This window comes from Leucoraja erinacea, unplaced genomic scaffold, assembly GCF_028641065.1.
Source record: "Leucoraja erinacea ecotype New England unplaced genomic scaffold, Leri_hhj_1 Leri_127S, whole genome shotgun sequence".
Classification (NCBI taxonomy): Eukaryota; Metazoa; Chordata; class Chondrichthyes; order Rajiformes; family Rajidae; genus Leucoraja; species Leucoraja erinaceus.
The window spans coordinates 117,611-132,979 of record NW_026575539.1 but is presented as its reverse complement, the minus strand read 5'-3'; positions in this window follow the sequence as shown (position 1 = coordinate 132,979).

Genomic DNA, 15,369 nt, shown 5'->3' with positions numbered 1-15,369 from the left:
ACGTCACTCGAAGCGGGTTGAAGGAAGTTTAGCGTTGGAAAAGTTGGTTTTGCTATATTTAAAACGCTATAACTTGTGACATACAGCATGTAATGTGAAGTGAAGCAGTTTATTTTGTCGAAGGGGGTAATATGATTAATAACGTGTGAACATTCCTCCACTAGCACGTGGCGTTTTGGCGAAGGTAGAAAGACACAGATGACACACACACACGTATACATACATATATACAAGATGAAACTTTTAATAGTATAGAGATGTGACAAGTTCCAGGGTATGCAAAATAAATGCTACATAAAGGGCGCTGACTAAGTACCCCAACGCCAGGTCCCCCATTGTTCTCCTGCCCACCTTCCCCCACGCTAGTTCCCCATTGTTCCTTCCCCCGTGAAATGTTCACGTTATTAGGAGCAGAATTAGGCCATTCGGCCCATCAGGCCTCCTCCGCCATTCATTCATGGCTGATCTCTCTCCCTCTTAACTCCATTCTCCCGCCTTCTCTCCCTGACACCCAAATGACCGCAGGTGTTGACCAAGTTGCTCTTGTAACCTGTTCCAGAGTGGGCTTGCTTACTTGCATGGTGGCGTAGCGGTAGAGTTGCTGCCTCACAGCGCCGGAAGCCCAGGTTCGATCCTGACCGCGGGTGCTGTCTGTACAGAGTTTGTACGTTCGCCCCGTGACCTGCGTGGGTCTATTCCAGGATCTCGGGTTTCCTCCCACACTCCAAAGACGTACAGGTTTGTAGGTTAATTGGCTTGGGATCATAGTGAATTGTCCCTAGTGTGTGTTGGCTAGTGTAAGTGTCCGGAGGATCACTGGTCGGTGTGGACACGGTGGGCCGAAGGGCCTGTTTCCATGCTGTATCTCTCAACTAAAGTTGGAGTGAATGTGGAGAGGGTGTTTCCACTAGTGGGAGAGTCTAGTGCCTCAGAATAAACGGACAAACCTCTAGACAATAGGTGCAGGTGGAGGCCATTTGGCCCTTCGAGCCAGCACCGCCATTCAATGTGATCATGGCTGATCATCCCCAATCAGTACCCCGTTCCTGTCTTCTCCCCATATCCCCTGACTCAGCTATCTTTAAGAGCCCTATCTAGCTCTCTCTTGAAAGTATCCAGAGAAAAGGCCTCCACCGCCCTCTGAGGCAGAGAATTCCACAGACTCACAATTCTCTATGTGGGTCCGTGGCTGATTTATCTTCTCTTCCCTTTTTTTTCCCAGGTTTCGGAATGTTATACACCTCTGGCTGCACCAAGACGAGAAACTGTGGGAAGGAGGTCACCGACATTTATCTCCATGCTGCGTACACCACCATTATTCAGTGTTGCGATGTGGATTCGTGCAATGGGGCCTCGGCAGTCCAAGCCTCCGTGCTTGCCATTCCCATCATGGTTCTTGCCCGGTTTCTGGCCTTCTAGTCGGGATCTCTCCCCAATTCCCCCCCCCCCCCCCCCCCCTTGTCGGCCAGGTATTCCCACCTTTCCTCAGCTGCAAACTGCATCTGCGGAATCTTTGTAGGAAGGAACCATAGGAGCTGGTCGAATCTGTGACATTCCATAGGAAATAGGCGAGGCAGTAGGCCATTCGGCCCCTTCGAGCCAGCACCACCGTTCAACATGACCATGGCTGATCATCCCCAATCGGTACCCCGTTCCTGCCTTTCTGCCCATATCCCTTGATTTTGTTAACCCCAAGAGATAAATCTACCGTATTTCCCGGGAATGAAGATGCACCTGCGTCGAAGGCGCGCCGCCATTTTGTGTCGCTAAATTAGACATTCGCCGTGGTGGCAGCCATTTCCATTGGCCATGGTGACAATAGACAATATGTGCAGGAGTAGGCCATTCGCCCCTTCGAGCCAGCACCGCCATTCAATGTGATCATGGCTGATCATCCCCAATCAGTACCCCGTTCCTGCCTTCTCCCCATATCCCCTGACTCCGCTATTTAAGAGCCCTATCTAGCTCTCTCTTGAAAGCATCCACAGAACTGGCCTCCACCGCCCTCTGAAGCAGAGAATTCCACAGGCTCACCACTCTGTGGGGAAAAAAGTGTTTCCTCGTCTCCGTTCTAAATGGCTTACCCCTTATTCTTAAACTGTGTGGCCCCTGGTTCTGGACTCCCCCAACATCAGGAACATGTTTCCTGCCTCTAGCGTGTCCAAACCCTTAACAATCTTATATGTTTCAATGAGATGCCCTCTCATCCTTCTAAACTCCAGAGTGTACAAGCCCAGCCGCTCCAATTCTCTCAGCATATGACAGTCCCGCCATCCCGGGAATTAACCTTGTAAACCTATGCTGGGCTCCCTCAATAGCAAGAATGTCCTTCCTCAAATTAGCGGACCAAAACTGCACACAATACTCCAGGTGTGGTCTCACTAGGGCCCTGTACAACTGCAGAAGGACCTCTTTGCTCCTATATTCGATTCCTCTTATTATAAAGGCCAACATGCCATTTGCTTTCTTCGCTGCCTGCTGTACCTGCATGCTTACTTTCATATACAGATGTACAAGGACCCCCCAGATCCCGTTGTACTTCCCCTTTTCCAAACTTGACACCATTTAGATAGTATGTGGTGGTGGCCATTTCCATTGTCAAAGTCGCGGGCTGCATCCGATCCGCTACGGATCCCATCCGGCCTGAGGGATGATTTCTCCGATGCCAGACTGGGACGTGAAGTCGCATTTTGCCCGTGACATAAAATGAGTTTGACACGCCTGCAATAATCAGCCTATGAACAGCCTAGCCTGCGGCCTACAGGACACTGGTGATTATTCAAGCCTTAATTTAGGGTAAAAAAAAAATTGTCTTCTTTGCCGGGAATTAAGGTGAGTCTACCTTGAAAACATCCAGTGAATCGGCCTCCACTGCCTTCTGTGGCAGAGATTTCCACAGACTCACAACTCTCTTCGAGTGAAGGGGTTTTTCCTCATCTCAGTCCTATATGGCCTACGCCTTATTTTCCAACTGTGTGACCCCCTGATTCTGGACTCCCCCTCCCCCCCCCCATATGGGGAACATTTTTGCTGCATCTAACTTGTCCAATCCCTATAAGAATCCATAAGATCCATGTCTGTAAGAACATTGTAAATTGTCCCTAGATTAGTTTGAGGATACATTGCGGAAACAGGCTTTGCAGCCCACTGTGTCCACGCCGACCAGCGATCCCCGCACATTAACCCAAACCTACATGCGCACACACACACTAGGGACAATTTACAATTTACATTTATACCAAGCCAATTAACCTACACGTCTGCGGTGACCTGCGTGGGTTTTCTCCGAAATCTTCGGTTTCCTCCCACACTCCAACCGGGAGAATGCATAGACAAACGCCTGCTGTCAGGATCGAACCAGGGTCTAGGCTGAAGTCAAGAACCTCGAAATCTAGGGGGCCTCTGGCTAAGGTGTATAATATTATTATTTTATTTATTTATTTATTAGAAGTAGACATATTATAAAGTATAGTTACATATTATAGTAAAAAGACTTTTCATATACATCAGTCATACATTATTAATTACTTCTGCTTCTAGTGTTTAATATTATTGACATAGTCATAGACCTTGCTTACATATGCTGTCACAAGGCACTGTAATCTCTAATCCTTCAGTAATTTTCCTTGCCCTACATTTCAGAATAATAATGTTTTAAGCCGATAACTCGACACTAGCACTGGCAATAAATAAGGAAGGCCATTCTTCCTATTGAGGGAGTGCAGCGTAGGTTTACAAGGTTAATTCCCGGGATGGCGGAACTGTCATATGCTGAGAGAATGGAATGGCTGGGCTTGTGCACTCTGGAGTTTAGAAGGATGAGAGGGTAACTCATTGATACATATGAGATTGTTAAGGGTTTGGACACGCTAGTGGCAGGAAACATGTCCCCGATGTTGGGGGAGTCCAGAACCAGGGGCCACAGTTTGAGAATAAGGGGTAAGCCATTTAGAATGGAGACGAGGAAACACTTTTTCTCACAGAGAGTTGTGAGTCTGTGGAATTCTCTGCCTCAGAGGGCGATGGAGGCCGGTTCACTGGATGCTTTCAAGAGAGAGCTAGATAGGGCTCTTAAAAATAGCGGAGTCAGGGGATATGGGGAGAAGGCAGGAACGGGGTACTGATTGGGGATGATCAGCCTTGATCACATTGAATGGTGGTGCTGGCTCGAAGGGCTGAATGGCCTCCTGCTGCACCTATTATTTATTGTCCAGTGTCTATCCTCTCCACACCCATTCTATCCAGGCCTTTCACTATTTATTCGGTAAGTTTCAATGAGGTCCCATCTGACCCTCCCCCCCCCCCCCCCCCCACCCCACTTCTGTTTTGGCTCCGAATTAGTGCCACACAAAAAAAAACGGAACCTTTTCAAACTCGTGCTTTTATTCGTCAAATAGTTGGCCGGATTTTGTGAATTTACATATTTATCTTTTTTTCCTTCCCCCTCCTCCCACTGGAACCATGAATATTTTAACATTAAATAGACGAACAGTCACCACCTATTTTGCATGCTGTATATCCGCCATTGTGGCACAGTTGAACAAATATTGTCTTCTATAGAGCTTTTATTTTGCACAAATTCTTGGCTCCTGCTCTGCTGAATAACTGATTTGAATGTGTAATAGCAGTGGGCTATCATTGCCTGTTTGTACTCTGTGGACTGTTTTGATTGTAATCATGTATTGTCTTTGCGCTGACTGGATAGCACGCAACAAAAGCTTTTCACTGTACCTCGGTACACGTGACATTAATACTGAATTAGACTGCTTTAGCTGAGGGTGTCTGAAATCCGGGATAAAATAAGGTTTGATATTATAACGAGGTAAATCTGAAGTAAGATTCTTGTGGGAACGTTATGAATTGCAACGATTTTGTGTAAATTTATAACTGTGGCATTAAATAATGTTCTCAAACCACATTCTGGTGACTGTTGTTTATGGGTTCGAGGAGTGGAATTAGGCCTTTTGGCCCATCTAGTCTATCCTGCCATTCAATCATGGTTGATCTATCTTTCCCTCTCAACACCAGTGCCGGATTTACGTATAAGTTAAACAAGTTATAGTTTAGAGCCCCCACTTTCTAGGGGGCCCCCGAAAGAATGCAGCGCCGGAGACCCGGGTTTGATCCTGACTATGGGCGCTGTCTGTGCGGAGTTTGTACGTTCTCCCCGTGACCTGCGAGGGTTTTCTCCGAGATCTTCGGTTTCCTCCCACACTCCAAATATGTACGGGTTTGTTTGTTTGTCAATTGGCTTCGGTAAATGTAAAAAATGTCCCTAGTGGGTGTAGGATAGTGTTAGTGTGCAGGGTTTGCTGGTCGGCGCGGATCTGGTGGGCGTTTTTCCGCCCTGTATCTCTAAACTTCACCTTATTTATCCATGGAGGGAAATTGTTCTGCCAACACTCATACAACACGATAAGAACAAAGCAGAATCGAGGCATAAGATCAAGGAAAATGTTGAACAGGTCATTGTTAAGTGGGGAAAGGTGACAACAAAACAAACAGAGATAAAATGTAGTCGGAGACTGTAAGGCTGGTCGGAGAACTGGGAAGGGGAGGGGACGGAGAGAGAGGGTAAAGCAAGGGCAACTTGAAGTTATCTAATATTCTTATCCATGAACTAATAGAAACATAGACATAGAAACATAGAAAATAGGTGCAGGAGTAGGCCATTCGGCCCTTCGAGCCTGCACCGCCATTCAATATGATCATGGCTGATCATCCAACTCGGTATCCTGTACCTGCCTTCTCTCCATACCCCCTGATCCCTTTAGCCACAAGGGCCACATCTAACTCCCTCTTAAATATAGCCAATGAGCTGGCCTCAACTACCTTCTGTGGGCAGAGAATTCCACAGATTCACCACTCTCTGTGTAAAAAATGATTTTCTCATCTCGGTCCTAAAAGACTTCCCTCTTATCCTTAAACTGTGACCCCTAGTTCTGGACTTCCCCAACATCGGGAACAATCTTCCTGCATCTAGCCTGTCCAACCCCTTAAGAATTTTGTAAGTTTCTTTAAGATCCCCCCTCAATCTTCTAAATTCTAGCGAGTACAAACCGAGTCTATCCAGTCTTTCTTTATATGAAAGTCCTGACATCCCAGGAATCAGTCCAGTGAACCTTCTCTGTACTCCCTCTATGGCAAGAATGTCTTTCCTCAGATTAGGAGACCAAAACTGTACGCAATACTCCAGGTGTGGTCTCACCAAGACCCTGTACAACTGCAGTAGAACCTCCCTGCTCCTATACTCAAATCCTTTTTGCTGTGAATGCTAACATACCATTCGCTTTCTTCACTGCCTGCTGCACCTGCATACCTACTTTCAATGACTGGTGTACCATGACACCCAGGTCTCGTTGCATCTCGCCCTTTCCTAATCGGCCACCATTCAGATAATAATTTACTTTCCTGTTTTTGCCACCAAAGTGGATAACCTCACATTTATCCACATTATACTGCATCTGCCATGCATTTGCCCATTCACCCAGCCTATCCAAGTCACCTTGCAGCCTCCTAGCATCCTCCTCACAGCTAACACTGCCCCCCAGCTTCGTGTCATCCACAAACTTGGAGATGTTGCATTCAATTCCCTCGTCCAAATCATTAATATATATCGTAAATAGCTGGGGTCCCAGCACTGAGCCTTGTGGTACCTCACTAGTCACTGCCTGCCATTGTGAAAAGGACCCATTCACTCCTACTCTTTGCTTCCTGTTTGCCAGCCAGTTCTCTATCCACATCAATACTGAACCCCCAATACCGTGTGCTTTAAGTTTGTATACAAATCTCTTATGTGGGACCTTGTCGAAAGCCTTCTGAAAGTCCAGATATAACACATCCACTGGTTCTCCCTTACCCACTCTACTAGTTACATCCTCAAAAAATTCTATAATCTAACTGTTCCTTAAACATTGGGATAGTCCCAGCATCAACGACCTCCTAGAAACTAGATGCAGGAGGAGGCCATTCGGCCCTTTGAGCCAGCACCACCATTCATTGTTATCTTTAAGAAAGGATTTTAGTATAGGAACAAAGAGGTCCTTCTGCAGATGTACAGGGCCCTGGTGAGACCACATCAGGAGTATTGCGTGCAGTTTTGGTCCCCTGCTTTGAGGAAGGGCATCCTTTCTATTGAGGGAGTGCAGCGTAGGTTCACCAGGTTAATTCCCGAGATGGCGGGACTATCATATTCTGAGAGAATGGAGCGGCTGGTACACTGTGGAATTTAGAAGGATGAGAGGGAATCTTATAGAAACGTATAAAATTATTTAAAAGGACTGGACAAGTTAGATGCAGGAAAAATGTGGGTCAGACGGCATCTCCGGAGAGAAGGAATGGGTGACATTTGGGATGGAGACCTTTCTTCAGACTGACAGTCAGGGGAATGGAATGGACAAGCTAGATGCAGGAAAAAGTTTCCCGATGTTGGGCGATTCCAGAACCAGGGGCCACAGTCTTATAATAAAGGGGAGGCCATTTAAGAAAGTTGTGAATTTGTGGAATTCCCTGCCACAGACGGCAGTGGAGGCCAAATCACTGGGTGATTTTAAGTCAAGTCAAGTCAAGTCAAGTTTATTTGTCACATACACATACGAGATGTGCAGTGAAATGAAAGTGGCAATGCTCACGGACTTTTGTGCAAAAGACAAACAACCAAACAAACTATAAACACAATCATAACACACATATTATTTTACATAATAAATAATGGAAGGAAAAACGTTCTGTAGAGTTAGTCCCTGGTGAGATAGGCATTTACAGTCCGAATGGCCTCTGGGAAGAAACTCCTTCTCAACCTCTCCGTTCTCACCGCATGGCAACGGAGGCGTTTGCCTGACCGTAGCAGCTGGAACAGTCCGTTGCAGGGGTGGAAGGGGTCTCACATGATATTGTTGGCTCTGGAGTTGCACCTCCTGATGTATAGTTCCTGCAGGGGGGCAAGTGAAGTTCCCATAGTGCGTTCGGCCGAACGCACTACTCTCTGCAGAGCCTTCTTGTCCTTGGCAGAGCAATTCCCAAACCAGATGGTAATGTTCCCAGACAAGATGCTTTCCACGCCGCTGCGTAGAAGCACTGGAGGATCCTCGGAGACACTCTGAATTTCCTCAATTGCCTGAGGTGGTAAAAGCGCTGCCTTGCCTTACTCACGAGTGCTGAGGCTTGTGATGCCCATGTCCTATCCTCGGAGATGTGGACTCCCAGATATTTAAAACAGTTCACCCTATCCACAGGATCCCCATTTATCCTCAATGGAGTGTACATCCTCGGTGGGCGGCGCGACTCTGGTCAGCAGCGGCCTCTGCAGTCTGTCCGCGTTTTATTATTTTCTGTCTGTGTTTTTTATGTAGTCTTTGTTATTTTTTGTTGGGGTGGTGTCAGAGATGTGGGACTCCCAGATATTTAAAACTCTGGTGCAGTTCACCCTATCCGGCACACGGGCACCGGGAGCCCCCCTGGATTTTCAGGGCTCTCGCAACACTTCCCCCGCCCGATGGGGGTCGAAGAGTGTACACTGCCCCGCGCGCGCTCGGACTGACGCCGGGGGCTCTAACACCAAGACCCGGTGCCCTCCTACCCGGCGTGGCTTTAATGTCCGCGGATCATCGCCAGCCGGGGGCTTTTTTGATGTTCAAGAGGAGAGTGCAGTGGATAGATACGTTTTTTTTGGCCTGGCACAGAGGATGCTTGGGTCTATAGTTTGTAATGTATGCTGCAGAAACGGCATCCTTTGGACCTCAAGGGTCCAAATGACAATTAAATGTATCTTGTATCCTTCTCCTAAAGTCGATCAGCTCCTTCGTCTGAGATCTGTTAGGCCCTAGACCACCACCGGTAGGCCTTCTCAGTGTCACCCCACCACAAACTGTAATCAGCAAACTTAATGAGTTGGAGCTGAACCTAGCCACACAGTCATGTGTGTACAGGGAGTACATTAGGGGGCTGAGGACGCAACCCTGGGGCGATCCTGTGCTCGAAAAATGGACCAAGCTTTTGGCCCAGGGCCCCGGCATCCAATACTACAAGAACGACCCGACATCCAACACATGGCTGTTCGGACATCATAGAATGAAACAGTCTGTATTCATTAAGAGATTGCTACTGAGGTGCAATTTATACCCCACTAGATGCACCCTTTCATACGGCCACCCCAACATGGCCAAACTGTGCAGAAGGTGTGCAATGGCTAATGAAACATTGGCACACATCTCCGGAAAATGTCACGCAGTCAAAAATGCACGTATTAAGCGCCATAATAAGATCATGGACAAACTGAAGGCGCAGGTTGTTAAGCCTGGATGGACTGTCCACATCGAACCGAGGTTTAGAGCGGAGGATGGAAGACTGTGGAAGCCCGACTTGATATTTGTCAAAGGGCAGGAAGTGGCAGTGGTCGATGTGACAGTGAGATACGAGAGCAACAACATGGAACTGGAGCGTGCGTGGAAGGAGAAGACCGAGAAAGACGAGCATCTGAGGGGACAGATTGCCAAAATAACTAAAGGGACATCGATCAAATTCTTTGGATTGGTAATGGGTGCTCGAGGAAAATGGCACGATTGGAATGACACCCTGATGCAATACCTGACCATCGAAAGGTACAAATCCTTTGCGAAAGATTTGGCGGATCTGACAATAGCCCTGACTCTGGACATATTGCAGATCTTCAACGATCAATAATGGGCATGCTGTCGGAAAAAACATCAGTTGATGTAATTACGGGTTAACATACTAACCGGATGACGAGACAGCTCAGTTCATTCACCCTTGCAGTGGTGACTTCCAAAGCTTGGTGAACAAGAGCAGTCCTATTCATACTGATATCCAAGACCAAGTCAGCTAAGACATCAGAGATCGAGCCAGCCCCTATCACCTAGTACTGGGCCCTCCTTGGACCTGTGGATTCTCGCTGGAATGACCACCGTGTACAAGCCACGTAAAGACTCGACATATACACTTGTTTAATGCACACCAGTTAGATAGAGCTCCAGGGGCTGGTGGAATCAAGGGATATGGGGAGAAGGCAGGCACGGGTTACTGATTGGGGACGATCAGCCATGATCACAATGAATGGCGGTGCTGGCTCGAAGGGCCGAATGGCCTCCTCCTGCACCTGTTGTCTGTGTTTCTATGTTTCTCGGTAACTGTTCTGTATTTATTTATGCCTACTATACTCTGTTGTGCTGCAGCAAGCAAGAATTTCATTGTCCTATCTGGGACACATGACAATCAAACACGCTTGAGTTGACTTGACATGACTTGTATCTTTCAGTCATTTCAATTCAAAGTTGAATTTCCTCTTGTCTCTCACCTTCGTCTGTAGAGGGCAGTGCTGAGCTGTAAGTGTGGGGCTTGGTCAGAAGGAATAGGAGTAGAATTAGGCCATTCGGCCCATCAAGTCTACTCCATCATTCAATCATGGCTGATCTATCTCTCCCTCCTAACCCCTGACACCCGTACTAATCAAGAAACTATCCATCCCTGCCTAAAAAATATATGTCTTCCCTTTCCCCTGACTCTCAGTCTGAGGAAGGGTCTCGGCCCGAAACACTACCCATTCCTTGACTTCACTGCCTCAGAGGGCGGTGGAGGCCGGTTCTCTGGATACTTTCAAGGGAGAGCTAGATAGGGCTCTTAAAGATAGCGGAGTCAGGGGATATGGGGAGAAGGCAGAGACGGGGTACTGATTGGGGATGATCAGCAATGATCACATTGAATGGCGGTGCTGGCTTGAAGGGCCGAATGGCCTCCTCCTGCACCTATTGTCTATTGTCTATTGACCCGCGAGGGTTTTCTCCGAGATCGTCGGTTTCCTCCCACACTCCAAAGGTTTGTAGGTTCATTGGCTTGATAAAATTGTAAATTACCCGTGTGTGTGTGTATGTGTGTGTGTACGTGTGTGTGTGTGTGTGTGTGTGTGTGTGTGTGTGTGTGTGTGCATGTATGTGTGTGTGTGTATGTGTATATATATGTGTGTGTGTGTGTGTGTGTGTGTGTGTGTGTGTGTGTGTGTGTGTGTGTGTGTGTGTGTGTGTGTGTGTGTGTGTGTGTGTGTGTGGGTGTGTGTGTGGTGGTGTGGGTGTGGTGTGTGTGTGTGCGTGCGTGTGCGTGCGTGCGTGCGTGCGTGCGTGCGTGCTGCGTGCGTGCCCTGTGTGTGTGTGTGTGTGTGTGTGTGTGTGTGGTGTGTGGTGTGTGTGTGTGTGTGTGTGTGTGTGTCATGTGTGTGCCTCTAGTGTTAATGTGCGGGGACTCCGGTCTGACTCAATTTACAAAGCGAGCGGGCCATCAGCCTGACCCCTAAAAAACTCTTGAATTTTCCCTCTTTTCTACGGACTGTTAAAGACGTAAAAACAGTTTTTTTCCACGAGCAGTAGCTCTACTCAATAACCGAAAATCTGTAGCCTCCTTTTGCTCTGGTATTTTATTTAATTCACATGATTAATCGATAATGTTTTATTATTAATGTTTAAAGTTTTATGTGTCATTCGTAACTGTCACTGTATGTCATGTTGTCACTTGCGGGCGGAGCACCAAGGCAAATTCCTTGTATGTGAATACCTGGCCAATAAATGTATTCATACATTCATTCATTCATTCATTCATTCAATGGGCCGAAGGGCCTGTTTCCACGCAGCATCTCTAAACTAAACAGTTAAAAATGTCTTGCATCATAGACAGTTAATCATCGTGGCACCCTCCCAAAACCACGACTTATGCAATCCGGGAGAATGGGTTATGATATCATCGTTCTAGTTTATACATCATTATGTGTGGAGTTTGTACATTCTCCCCGTGACCTGCGTGGGTTTTCTCCAAGATCATCGGTTTCCTCCCATCCAAAGGTTTGTAGGATGACTGGCTTGTTATGAATGTGAATTCACCCGAGTTTAGGATGAATGAACAATTAGACAATAGACAATAGGTGCAGCAGGAGGCCATTCGGCCCTTCGAGCCAGAACCGCCATTCAGTGATAAATAATAATAATAATAAAAAATACTTTATTGATCCCCTCAGGGAAATTCAGATGTCCAGAAGCCCCCAACCAACAAACCCACAGATTCAAAACAAACGCAGACAGAAAATACATAGAATACACTGTGGACACTACCCAAGAGCAATAAATATTTAAAAAGACCAATAATAAACAATTAAAAAATTAAAATTGCAAGAATGCATCCCCCTACAGCCTAGCGGTCCGTATTATAAAATCTAATGGCTGCAGGGGTGAAGGATCTCCTGAACCGCTCCGTTCTACAGGGCAGGGAGAGGAGCCGTTTGTTGCTCTTTAGACTCTCCAGAATTACATGGAGGGGATGCCCGGGGTTTTTCAGGATGACCTGCACCTTGTGCCTCATACGCCTCTCAAGCACATCCATCCCAGAGTCTACTCTCCCCTCCAGCACTGAGCTAGCTCGTTTAACCAGTTTGTCCAGCTTCTTGTTGTTTTTTGCACTAATGCTGTTGCCCCCAGCAGACAACAGCCTAGAAAATAACACTTGCAGCCACAGTGTTGTAAAACATGTGCAGCATGTCATTACACACATTGAAGGATTTGAGCCTTCTGGGGAAAAAGAGTCTGCTCTGGCCGTTTTTGTAGAGGGAGTCAGAGTTGACAGACCAGTCCAGTTTGTTATCAAGGTGCACTCCAAGGTATTTATATGTCTGCACCACCTCAATGTCAGCCCCAGCAGCGTTGACCGGCTGAAGGGGGAGCTTGGACCTACCAAAGTTAACCACCATCTCTTTAGTCTTAGTTGTGTTCAGGATGAGACAGTTCTCTTCACTCCAGGCACAAAAGGAACTGGTCAAATTCCTGTATTCCCCCTCATGGCTGATCATCCCCAATCAGTACCCCGTTCCTGCCTTCTCCCCATATCCCCTGACTCCCCTATCTTTAAGAACCCTATCTAGCTCTCTCTTGAAAATATTCAGAAAACCGGCCTCCACCGCCCTCTGAGGCAGAGAATTCCACAGACTCACAACTCTCTGTGAGAAAAAGTGTTTCCTCGTCTCCGTTCTAAATGGCTTGCCCCTTATTCTTAAACTGTGTGTGGCCCCTGGTTCTGGTCTCCCCCAACATCGGGAACATGTTTCCTGCCTCTAGCTTGTCCACCGAAAAAAGGGACCACATCACCCCGATTCTGGCCTCTCTCCACTGGCTCCCTGTGCGGTTCCGAATAAGTTTCAAGATTCTTCGTTATGTTTACAAAGCCCTTAAGGGGCTTGCCCCCCCCCACATCAAAAGTCTGCTTACCCACCACACCACCTCCAGGTCCCTCAGATGGGCCGACTTGGGGGCTACTGAATCCCGCGGTCTGGGCATAAGCTCAGGGGCGACCACGCCTTTGCGGTTGCAGCTCCTAGACTGTGGAACAGCATCCCTCCTCCCATCAGAACTGCCCCCTCCATCAACTTTTAAATCGAGACTTAAAACTCATCTTTACTCTCAAGCCTTTCTTGACGTCCTCTGAGGTAGGGCTATATGTATGTATTTATGTTTGTACTTAATCTATGAACCACTGTTGTATAACGTTAATACCTCCACAAATGTAAAGCACTTTGGTCAACGAGAGTTGTTTTTTAAAATCTGCTATAGAAATAAAAGTGACTTGACTTGACTTGGCCTCCACAGCCTTCTGTGGCAAAGAATCCCACAGATTCACCACCCTACACAGATTCACCAATCATACTGTATATTTGGGAGCACTGTGAGCAAATGTGGGCCCCATGTCTGAGGAAGGATGTGCTGGCTCTGGAGAGGGTCCAGAGGAGGTTTACAAGAATGATCCCAGGAATGAGTGGATTAGCATATGATGAGCGTTTGTCGGCACTGGGCCTGTACTTGCTGGAGTTTAGAAGGTTAAGGGGGGGGACCTCATTGAGATGTACAGAATAATGAAAAGCTTCGATAGAGTGGATGTGGAGAGGATGTTTCCACTAGTGGGAGAGTCTAGGACCAGAGGACATGGCCTCAGAATTAAACGAGGAAGGTGGTGAGGAGGAACTTCTTTAGTCAGAGGGTGGTGAATCTGTGGAACTCATTGCCACAGACAGGGCTGGATTTACGTATAAGCGTCACAAGCTTAAGCTTAGGGCCTCGAGATCTAGGGCCAGAATTACCCATCGACTTCATGGGCTTTATTTAGGGTTACACAAAAAAGCTGGAGAAACTCAGCGGGTGCAGCAGCATCTATGGAGCGAAGGAAATAGGCAACGTTTCGGGCCGAAACCCTTCTTCAGACGGACTTCATGGGCTGATTGGAAGGGGCCTTACATAGGGGATTGGGAGGGGCCTCACAAGTGGAATAGCCTAGGGCAGTGGTTCCCAACATGGGGCGTACGCCAAACAGGGGGGCAATTTGATTTTTAAGGGGTGCAATTGAGGGAGACTGAGGAGGTCTGGGTCCAAATTTTCGATTTTTATTTTTTAGGATTTTCCATCAGGTAAACATATGTAGTTTATGTTTCAGATGTTATTTTGAGTAAATATTTTTTTTGGGGTAAAAAAGGTCTTTATTGTGTATTTATTACAACCAAGGTATTGGCGTTTTAAGCTTCTTCAGCTGAAACGGAGTTCACTTTTTAAATGATAAGAATTATATATCATCACATGGGGGGGGGGGCATCAGGAATTTAGAGGTGATTAAGTGGGGCATGGCCAAAAAAAGGTTGGGAACCACTGGCCTAGGGCCTCTCTTCATCTAAATCCGGCCCTGGCCACAGACGGCTGTGGAGGCCAAGTCAGTGGATGTTCTTAAGGCAGAGATAGACAAATTCTTGATTAGAACGGGTGCTGCCAGTCAGGGTTTAACTGGATAGGGTTTAACTAAATATGGGGTAGTTAGTCTCAGTAGCAACTGACACAGGGAACTCTTTTCTGGGCTCCCCTCTTGTGTTTCAAGGGCTTTAAACTGGAGGGTATCTGTGGTGGGTGGTGGGGGGCTAGATTTAAGGTGATTCCAAAAATGTAGTGTACTTTTCTGGATATTTATTATCAGTGGGTATCTGCCTAATTCCGCCCTACGTGCGTTTGTTGGTCTTTTCCTTTGGATACGGAGGATCTTCCGACAAAATCCCGCTGTCTCTGTCTCTCTCTCTATCTATGTTTCTGTCTGTCTCACTGTCTCTGTATTTCTCTCTCTCTCTCTCACTTTCTCTTCAATTTTTTTCAATTTAACTACTTTATTGGCATGATAAAAAAAATACATGGTTATATTGCCAAAGTATAAATCGTGACATACATGTTTAAAATGCATCAGTAGAAATACAAGTCTACACAGTGCACCTGTAAATAAACTCGCAATAGGCCGATAGCCCTTTATTGATGCTACACGTTGTTGCAGCTGTAAGCAGTACAACACAATAGC